Genomic DNA, 10,811 nt, shown 5'->3' on the forward strand with positions numbered 1-10,811 from the left:
CTGTTAACCGAAAGTTTGGAGTTTCGAGCCTTCCCGGGAGTGGTGTGTTGCTTTTTTCTTTGCACTATTAGCTTTGAAGATATGTTCTGATGGTGGTGAAAATGAAGCAGGACTGTCTCCGTGGCGCAATTGGCGGCTAGCGCGATCGGCTGTTAACCGAAAGGTTGGAGGTTCGAGCCCACCCGGTGGTGGCGCGGCGCTTTTTTTCTTTGCGCTAATAGCTTTGAAGATATGTTCTGATGGTGTTGAGAGTGGAGCAAGGCTGTCTCCGTGGCGCAATGGGCTAGCGCGATCGGCTGTTAACCGAAAGGTTGGAGTTTCGAGCCCTCCCAGGAGTGGTGTGTTGCTTTTTTTGTGGTAATAGCTTTGAGGATATGTTCTGATGGTGGTGAGAGTGGAGCAGGACTGTCTCCATGGCGCAATTGGCTAGCGCGATCGGCTGTTAACCGAAAGGTTGGAGTTTCGAGCCCACCCGGTGGGGGTGCGGCGCTGTTTTTTCTTTGTGCTGATAGCTTTGAAGATATGTTCTGATGGTCGAGAGTGGAGCAGGACTGTCTCCGTGGCGCAATTGGCTAGCGCGATTGGCTGTTAACCGAAAGGTTGGAGGTTCGAGCCCACCCGGTGGTGGTGCGGTTCTTTTTTTTCTTTGGGCTGATAGCTTTGAATATATGTTCTGATGGTGGTGGGAGTGAAGCAGGACTGTCTCCGTGGCGCAATTGGCTTGCGCGATCGGCTGTTAACCGAAAGGTTGGAGGTTCGAGCCCACCCGGTGGTGGTGCGGCGCTTTTTTTCTTTGCGCTGATAGCTTTTAAGATATGTTCTGATGGTGGTGAGAGTGGAGCGAACTGTCTCCGTGGCGCAATCGGCTAGCGCGATCGGCTGTTAACTGAAAGGTTGGAGGTTCGAGCCCACCCGGTGGTGGTGCGGCGCTTTTTTTTCTTTGGGGTGATAGCTTTGAAGATATGTTCTGATGGTGGTGAGAGTGGAGCAAGACTCTCCTCGTGGCGCAATGGGCTAGCGCGATCGGCTGTAAACCGAAGGGTTGGAGTTTCGAGCCCTCCCGGGAATGGTGTGTTGCTTTTTTCTTTGCACTAATAGCTTTGAAGATATGTTCTGATGGTGGTGAAAGTGGAGCAGGACTGTCTCCGTGGCGCGATTGGCTAGCGCGATCGGCTTTTAACCGAAAGGTTGGAGGTTCGAGCCCACCCGGTGATGGTGCGACGCTTTTTTTCTTTGCGCTAATAGCTTTGAAGATATGTTCTGATGGTGTTGAGAGTGGAGCAAGGCTATCTCCGTGGCGCAATGGGCTAGCGCGATCGGCTGTTAACCGAAAGGTTGGAGGTTCGAGCCCACCCGGTGGTGGTGCGGCGCTTTTTTTTTCTTTGTGCTGATAGCTTTGAAGATATGTTCTGATGGTGGTAAGAGTGGAGCACGACTGCCTCCGTGGCGCAATTGGCGAGTGCGATCAGCTGTTAACCGAAAGGTTGAAAGTTCGAGCCCACCCGGTGGTGGTGCGGCGCTTTTTTTTTTCTTTGGGCTGCTAGCTTTGAAGATATGTTCTGATGGTGGTGAGAGTGGAGACGGACCGTCCCCGTGGCGCAATGGGCAAGCGCGATCGGCTGTTAACCAAAAGGTTGGAGTTTCGAGCCCACCCGGTGGTGGTGCGGCGCTTTTTTTTTGCGCTGATAGTTTGAAGATATGTTCTGATGGTGGTGAGAGTGGAGCAAGACTGTCTCCGTGGCGCAATGGGCTAGCGCGATCGGCTCTTAACCGAAAGGTTGGAATTTCGAGCCCTCCCGGGAGTGGTGTGTTGCTTTTTTCTTTGCGGTAATAGCTTTGAAGATATGTTCTGATGGTGGTGAGAGTGCAGCAGGACTGTCTTCGTGGCGCATTTGGCTAGCGCGATCGGCTGTTAACCGAAAGGTTGGAGGTTCGAGCCCACCCGGTGGTGTTGCGGCTCTTTTTTTTCTTTGGGGCGATAGCTCTGAAGAAATGGTCTGACGGTGGTGAGAGTGGAGCACGACTGTCTCTGTGGCGCAGTGGGCTAGCGCGATCGGCTGTTAACGGAAAGGTTGGAGGTTCGAGCCCACCCGGTGGTGGTGCGGCGCTTTTTTTTCTTTGGGCTGATAGCTCTGAAGAAATGTTCTGACGGTGGTGAGAGTGGAGCTGGACTGTCCCCGTGGCGCCATTGGTTAGCGCGATCGGCTGTTAACCAAAAAGTTGGAGGTTCGAGCCTTCCCGGGTGGGTGTGTGTTGCTTTTTTCTTTGCGCTGATAGCTTTGAAGATATGTTCTGATGGTGGTGAGCGTGGAGCACCATTGTCTCCGTGGCGCAATTGGCTAGCGCGATTGGCCGTTAACCAAAAGGTTGGAGGTTCGAGCCCACCCGGTGGTGTCGGCGCTTTTTATTCTTTGGGCTGATAGCTTGAAAGATATGTTCTAATGGTGGTGAGAGTGCAGCAGGACTGTCTCCGTGGCGCAATTGGCCAGCGCGATCGGCTGTTAACCCAAAAGTTGGAGGTTCGAGCCCTCCCGGGAGTGGTGTGTTTCTTTTTTCTTTGCGCTGATAGCTTTGAAGATATGTTCTGATGGTGGTAAGAGTGGAGCACGACTGTCTCCGTGGCGCAATTGGCTAGTGCGATCGGCTGTTAACCGAAAAGTTGAAGGTTCGAGCCCACCCGGTGGTGGTGCGGCGCTTTTTTTTCTTTGGGCTGATAGCTTTGAAGATATGTTCTGATGGTGGTGAGAAGGGAGCAAGACTGTCTCCGTGGCGCAATGGGCTAGCGCAATCGGCTGTTAACCGAAAGGTTGGAGGTTCGAGCCCACCCGGTGGTGGTGCGGCGCTTTTTTTTCTTTGCGCTGATAGCTTTGAAGATATGTTCTGATGGTGGTGAGAGTGGAGCAAGACTGTGTCCGTGGCACAATGGACTAGCGCGATCGCCAGTTAACCGAAAGGTTGGAGTTTCGAGACCTCTCGGTGGTGGTGCGGCGCTTTTTTTTCTTTGGGGTGATAGCTCTGAATAAATGTTTTGACGGTGGTGAGAGTGGAGCAGGACTGTCTCCGTGGCGCAATAGGCTTGCGCGATCGGCTGTTAACCGAAAGGTTGGAGGTTCGAGCCCACCCGGTGATGGTGTGGCGCTTTTTTTTCTTTGTGCTGATAGATTTGAAGATATGTTCTGAGGGTGGTGAGAGTGGAGCAGGACTGTCTCCGTGGCGCAATTGGCTAGTGCGATTGGCTGTTAACCGAGAGGTTGGAGGTTCGAGCCCACCCGGTGGTGGTGCGGTGCTTTTTTTCTTTGGGCTGATAGCTTTGAAGATATGTTCTGATGGTGGTGACAGTGGAGCAGGACTGTCTCCGTGGCGCAATTGGCTTGCGCGATCGGCTGTTAACCGAAAGTTTGGAGGTTCGAGCCCACCCGATGGTGGTGCGGCGCTTTTTTTTTCTTTGTGCTGATAGCTTTGAAGATATGTTCTGATGGTGGTGAGAGTGGAGCAAGACTGTCCCCGTGGCGCATTGGGCTAGCGCGATCGGCTGTTAACCGAAAGTTTGGAGTTTCGAGCCCTCCCGGGAGTGGTGTGTTGCTTTTTTCTTTGCACTATTAGCTTTGAAGATATGTTCTGATGGTGGTGAAAATGGAGCAGGACTGTCTCCGTGGCGCGATTGGCTAGCGCGATCGGCTTTTAACCGAAAGGTTGGAGGTTCGAGCCCACCCGGTGATGGTGCGGCGCTTTTTTCTTTGCGCTAATAGCTTTGAAGATATGTTCTGATGGTGTTGAGAGTGGAGCAAGGCTATCTCCGTGGCGCAATAGGCTAGCGCGATCGGCTGTTAACCGAAAGGTTGGAGGTTCGAGCCCACCCGGTGGTGGTGCGGCGCTTTTTTTTTGGGCTGATAGCTTTGATTATATATTCTGATGGTGGTGGGAGTGAAGCAGGACTGTCTCCGTGGCGCAATTGGCTTGCGCGATCGGCTGTTAACCGAAAGGTTGGAGGTTCGAGCCCACGCGGTGGTGGTGTGGCGCTTTTTTTTCTTTGCGCTGATAGCTTTAAAGATATATTCTGATGGTGGTGAGAGTGGAGCGAACTGTCTCCGTGGCGCAATCGGCTAGCGCGATCGGCTGTTAACTGAAAGGTTGGAGGTTCGAGCCCACCCGGTGGTGGTGCGGCGCTTTTTTTTCTTTGGGGTGATAGCTCTGAATAAATGTTTTGACGGTGGTGAGTGTGGAGCAGGACTGTCTCCGTGGCGCAATTGGCTTGCGCGATCGGCTGTTAACCGAAAGGTTGGAGGTTCGAGCCCACCCGATGATGGTGTGGCGCTTTTTTCCTTTGCGGTAATAGCTTTGAAGATATGTTCTGATGGTGGTGAGAGTGCAGCAGGACTGTCTTCGTGGCGCATTTGGCTAGCGCGATCGGCTGTTAACCGAAAGGTTGGAGGTTCGAGCCCACCCGGTGGTGGTGCGGCTCTTTTTTTTCTTTGGGGCGATAGCTCTGAAGAAATGGTCTGACGGTGGTGAGAGTGGAGCACGACTGTCTCTGTGGCGCAGTGGGCTAGCGCGATCGGCTGTTAACGGAAAGGTTGGAGGTTCGAGCCCACCCGGTGGTGGTGCGGCGCTTTTTTTTCTTTGGGCTGATAGCTCTGAAGAAATGTTCTGACGGTGGTGAGAGTGGAGCTGGACTGTCCCCGTGGCGCCATTGGTTAGCGCGATCGGCTGTTAACCAAAAAGTTGGATGTTCGAGCCTTCCCGGGTGGGTGTGTGTTGCTTTTTTCTTTGCGCTGATAGCTTTGAAGATATGTTCTGATGGTGGTGAGCGTGGAGCACCATTGTCTCCGTGGCGCAATTGGCTAGCGCGATTGGCCGTTAACCAAAAGGTTGGAGGTTCGAGCCCACCCGGTGGTGTCGGCGCTTTTTATTCTTTGGGCTGATAGCTTGAAAGATATGTTCTAATGGTGGTGAGAGTGCAGCAGGACTGTCTCCGTGGCGCAATTGGCCAGCGCGATCGGCTGTTAACCCAAAAGTTTGAGGTTCGAGCCCTCCCGGGAGTGGTGTGTTTCTTTTTTCTTTGCGCTGATAGCTTTGAAGATATGTTCTGATGGTGGTAAGAGTGGAGCACGACTGTCTCCGTGGCGCAATTGGCTAGTGCGATCGGCTGTTAACCGAAAGGTTGGAGGTTCGAGCCCACCCGGTGGTGGTGCGGCGCTTTTTTTTCTTTGGGCTGATAGCTTTGAAGATATGTTCTGATGGTGGTGAGAAGGGAGCAAGACTGTCTCCGTGGCGCAATGGGCTAGCGCGATCGGCTGTTAACCGAAAGGTTGGAGGTTCGAGCCCACCCGGTGGTGGTGCGGCGGTTTTTTTTCTTTGCGCTGATAGCTTTGAAGATATGTTCTGACGGTGGTGACAGTGGAGCAGGACTGTCTCCGTGGCGCAATTGGCTTGCGCGATCGGCTGTTAACCGAAAGTTTGGAGGTTCGAGCCCACCCGGTGGTGGTGCGGCGCTTTTTTTTTCTTTGTGCTGATAGCTTTGAAGATATGTTCTGATGGTGGTGGGAGTGAAGCAGGACTGTCTCCGTGGCGCAATTGGCTTGCGCGATCGGCTGTTAACCGAAAGGTTGGAGGTTCGAGCCCACCCGGTGGTGGTGTGGCGCTTTTTTTTCTTTGCGCTGATAGCTTTAAAGATATATTCTGATGGTGGTGAGAGTGGAGCGAACTGTCTCCGTGGCGCAATCGGCTAGCGCGATCGGCTGTTAACTGAAAGGTTGGAGGTTCGAGCCCACCCGGTGGTGGTGCGGCACTTTTTTTTCTTTGGGGTGATAGCTCTGAATAAATGTTTTGACGGTGGTGAGTGTGGAGCAGGACTGTCTCCGTGGCGCAATTGGCTTGCGCGATCGGCTGTTAACCGAAAGGTTGGAGGTGCGAGCCCACCCGATGATGGTGTGGCGCTTTTTTCCTTTGTGCTGATAGCTTGGAAGATATGTTCTGATGGTGGTGAGAGTGAAGCAGGACTGTCTCCGTGGCGCAATTGGCTAGCGCGATTGGCTGTTAACCGACAGGTTGGAAGTTCGAGCCCACCCGGTGGTGGTGCGGTGCTTTTTTTCTTTGGGCTGATAGCTTTGAAGATATGTTCTGATGGTGGTGAGAGTGGAGCAGGACTGTCTCCGTGGCGCAATTGGCTTGCGCAATCGGCTGTTAACCGAAAGGTTGGAGGTTCGAGCCCACCCGGTGGTGGTGCGGCGCTTTTTTTTCTTTGTGCTATAGCTTTGAAGATATGTTCTGATGGTGGTGAGAGTGGAGCAAGACTGTCCTCGTGGCGCAATGGGCTAGCGCGATCGGCTGTAAACCGAAGGGTTGGAGTTTCGAGCCCTCCCGGGAATGGTGTGTTGCTTTTTTCTTTGCACTAATAGCTTTGAAGATATGTTCTGATGGTGGTGAGAGTGGAGCAAGACTGTGTCCGTGGCGCAATGGACTAGCGCGATCGCCTGTAAACCGAAAGGTTGGAGTTTCGAGCCCTCCCGGTGGTGGTGCGGCGCTTTTTTGTCTTTGGGGTGATAGCTCTGAATAAATGTTTTGACGGTGGTGAGAGTGGAGCAGGACTGTCTCCGTGGCGCAATAGGCTTGCGCGATCGGCTGTTAACCGAAAGTTTGGAGTTTCGAGCCCTCCCGGGAGTGGTGTGTTGCTTTTTTCTTTGCACTATTAGCTTTGAAGATGTGTTCTGATGGCGGTGAAAATGGAGCAGGACTGTCTCCGTGGCGCGATTGGCTAGCGCGATCGGCTTTTGACCGAAAGGTTGGAGGTTCGAGCCCACCCGGTGATGGTGCGGCGCTTTTTTTCTTTGCGCTAATAGCTTTGAAGATATGTTCTGATGGTGTTGAGAGTGGAGCAAGGCTATCTCCGTGGCGCAATAGGCTAGCGCGATCGGCTGTTAACCGAAAGGTTGGAGGTTCGAGCCCACCCGGTGGTGTTGCGGCGCTTTTTTTTCTTTGGGCTGATAGCTTTGAATATATATTCTGATGGTGGTGGGAGTGAAGCAGGACTGTCTCCGTGGCGCAATTGGCTTGCGCGATCGGCTGTTAACCGAAAGGTTGGAGGTTCGAGCCCACCCGGTGGTGATGCGGCGCTTTTTTTTCTTTGCGCTGATAGCTTTAAAGATATATTCTGATGGTGGTGAGAGTGGAGCGAACTGTCTCCGTGGCGCAATCGGCTAGCGCGATCGGCTGTTAACTGAAAGGTTGGAGGTTCGAGCCCACCCGGTGGTGGTGCGGCGCTTTTTTTTCTTTGGGGTGATAGCTCTGAATAAATGTTTTGACGGTGGTGAGTGTGGAGCAGGACTGTCTCCGTGGCGCAATTGGCTTGCGCGATCGGATGTTAACCGAAAGGTTGGAGGTTCGAGCCCACCCGATGATGGTGTGGCGCTTTTTTTCTTTGTGCTGATAGCTTTGAAGATATGTTCTGATGGTGGTGAGAGTGAAGCAGGACTGTCTCCGTGGCGCAATTGGCTAGCGCGATTGGCTGTTAACCGAAAGGTTGGAAGTTCGAGCCCACCCGGTGGTGGTGCGGTGCTTTTTTTCTTTGGGCTGATAGCTTTGAAGATATGTTCTGATGGTGGTGAGAGTGGAGCAGGACTGTCTCCGTGGCGCAATTGGCTTGCGCAATCGGCTGTTAACCGAAAGGTTGGAGGTTCGAGCCCACCCGGTGGTGGTGCGGCGCTTTTTTTTCTTTGTGCTATAGCTTTGAAGATATGTTCTGATGGTGGTGAGAGTGGAGCAAGACTGTCCTCGTGGCGCAATGGGCTAGCGCGATCGGCTGTAAACCGAAGGGTTGGAGTTTCGAGCCCTCCCGGGAATGGTGTGTTGCTATTTTCTTTGCACTAATAGCTTTGAAGATATGTTCTGATGGTGGTGAAAGTGGAGCAGGACTGTCTCTGTGGCGCGATTGGCTAGCGCGATCGGCTTTTAACCGAAAGGTTGGAGGTTCGAGCCCACCCGGTGATGGTGCGGCGCTTTTTTTCTTTGCGCTAATAGTTTTGAAGATATGTTCTGATGGTGTTGAGAGTGGAGCAAGGCTATCTCCGTGGTGCAATGGGCTAGCGCGATCGGCTGTTAACTGAAAGGTTGGAGGTTCGAGCCCACCCGGTGGTGGTGCGGCGCTTTTTTTTGTGCTGATAGCTTTGAAGATATGTTCTGATGGTGGTAAGAGTGGAGCACGACTGCCTCCGTGGCGCAATTGGCGAGTGCGATCAGCTGTTAACCGAAAGGTTGAAGGTTCGAGCCCACCCGGTGGTGGTGCGGCGCTTTTTTTTCTTTGGGCTGATAGCTTTGAAGATATGATCTGATGGTGGTGAGAGTGGAGCAAGACCGTCCCCGTGGCGCAATGGGCAAGCGCGATCGGCTGTTAACCGGAAGGTTGGAGGTTTGAGCCCACCCGGTGGTGGTGCGGCTCTTTTTTTTCTTTGGGGCGATAGCTCTGAAGAAATGGTCTGACGGTGGTGAGAGTGGAGCACGACTGTCTCTGTGGCGCAGTGGGCTAGCGCGATCGGCTGTTAACCGAAAGGTTGGAGGTTCGAGCCCACCCGGTGGTGGTGAGGCGCTTTTTTTTCTTTGGGCTGATAGCTCTGAAGAAATGTTCTGACGGTGGTGAAAGTGGAGCAGGACTGTCCCCGTGGCGCCATTGGTTAGCGCGATCGGCTGTTAACCAAAAAGTTGGAGGTTCGAGCCTTCCCGGGTGGGTGTTTGTTGCTTTTTTCTTTGCGCTGATAGCTTTGAAGATATGTTCTGATGGTGGTGAGCGTGGAGCACGATTGTCTCCGTGGCGCAATTGGCTAGCGCGATCGGCCGTTAACCAAAAGGTTGGAATTTCGAGCCCTCCCGGGAGTGGTGTGTTGCTTTTTTCTTTGCGGTAATAGCTTTGAAGATATGTTCTGAAGGTGGTAAGAGTGGAGCACGATTGTCTCCGTGGCGCAATTGGCTAGCGCGATCGGCTTTTAACCGAAAGGTTGGAGGTTCGAGCCCACCCGGTGATGGTGCGGCTCTTTTTGTCTTTGCGCTAATAGCTTTGAAGATATGTTCTGATGGTGTTGAGAGTGGAGCAAGGCTATCTCCGTGGCGCAATAGGCTAGCGTGCTCGGCTGTTAACCGAAAGGTTGGAGGTTCGAGCCCACCCGGCGGTGGTGCGGCGCTTTTTTTTCTTTGGGCTGATAGCTTTGAATATATATTCTGATGGTGGTGGGAGTGAAGCAGGACTGTCTCCATGGCGCAATTGGCTTGCGCGATCGGCTGTTAACCGAAAGGTTGGAGGTTCGAGCCCACCCGGTGGTGGTGCGGCGCTTTTTTTTCTTTGCGCTGATAGCTTTAAAGATATATTCGATGGTGGTGAGAGTGGAGCGAACTGTCTCCGTGGCGCAATCGGCTAGCGCGATCGGCTGTTAACTGAAAGGTTCGAGGTTCGAGCCCACCCAGTGGTGGTGCGGCGCTTTTTTTTCTTTGGGGTGATAGCTCTGAATAAATGTTTTGACGGTGGTGAGTGTGGAGCAGGACTGTCTCCGTGGCGCAATTGGCTTGCGCGATCGGCTGTTAACCGAAAAGTTGGAGGTTCGAGCCCACCCGGTGGTGGTGCGGTGCTTGTTTTCTTTGGGCTGATAGCTTTGAAGATATGTTGTGATGGTGGTGAGAGTGGAGCAGGACTGTCTCCGTGGCGCAATTGGCTTGCGCAATCGGCTGTTAACCGAAAGGTTGGAGGTTCGAGCCCACCCGGTGGTGGTGCGGCGCTTTTTTTTCTTTGTGGTATAGCTTTGAAGATATGTTCTGATGGTGGTGAGAGTGGAGCAAGACTGTCCTCGTGGCGCAATGGGCTAGCGCGATCGGCTGTAAACCGAAGGGTTGGAGTTTCGAGCCCTCCCGGGAATGGTGTGTTGCTTTTTTCTTTGCACTAATAGCTTTGAAGATATGTTCTGATGGTGGTGAAAGTGGAGCAGGACTGTCTCCGTGGCGCGATTGGCTAGCGCGATCGGCTTTTAACCGAAAGGTTGGAGGTTCGAGCCCACCCGGTGATGGTGCGGCGCTTTTTTTCTTTGCGCCAATAGTTTTGAAGATATGTTCTGATGGTGTTGAGAGTGGAGCAAGGCTATCTCCGTGGCGCAATGGGCTTGCGCGATCGGCTGTTAACCGAAAGGTTGGAGGTTCAAGCCCACCCGGTGGTGGTGCGGCGCTTTTTTTTTTGTGCTGATAGCTTTGAAGATATGTTCTGATGGTGGTAAGAGTGGAGCACGACTGCCTCCGTGGCGCAATTGGCGAGTGCGATCTGCTGTTAACCGAAAGGTTGAAGGTTCGAGCCCACCCGGTGGTGGTGCGGCGCTTTTTTTTCTTTGGGCTGATAGCTTTGAAGATATGATCTGATGGTGGTGAGAGTGGAGCAAGACCGTCCCCGTGGCGCAATGGGCAAGCGCGATCGGCTGTTAACCAAAAGGTTGGAGTTTCGAGCCCACCCGGTGGTGGTGCGGCGCTTTTTTTTTGCGCTGATAGTTTGAAGATATGTTCTGATGGTGGTGAGAGTAGAGCAAGACTGTCTCCGTGGCGCAATGGGCTAGCGCGATCGGCTGTTAACCGAAAGGTTGGAATTTCGAGCCCTCCCGGTAGTGGTGTGTTGCTTTTTTCTTTGCGGTAATGGCTTTGAAGATATGTTCAGATGGTGGTGAGAGTGCAGCAGGGCTGTCTTCGTGGCGCAATTGGCTAGCGCGATCGGCTGTTAACCGGAAGGTTGGAGGTTTGAGCCCACCCGGTGGTGGTGCGGCTCTTTTTTTCATTTGGGGCGATAGCTCTGA

This window comes from Rhipicephalus microplus, unplaced genomic scaffold (genome assembly GCF_043290135.1).
Source record: "Rhipicephalus microplus isolate Deutch F79 unplaced genomic scaffold, USDA_Rmic scaffold_14, whole genome shotgun sequence".
NCBI classification, from domain to species: Eukaryota; Metazoa; Arthropoda; class Arachnida; order Ixodida; family Ixodidae; genus Rhipicephalus; species Rhipicephalus microplus.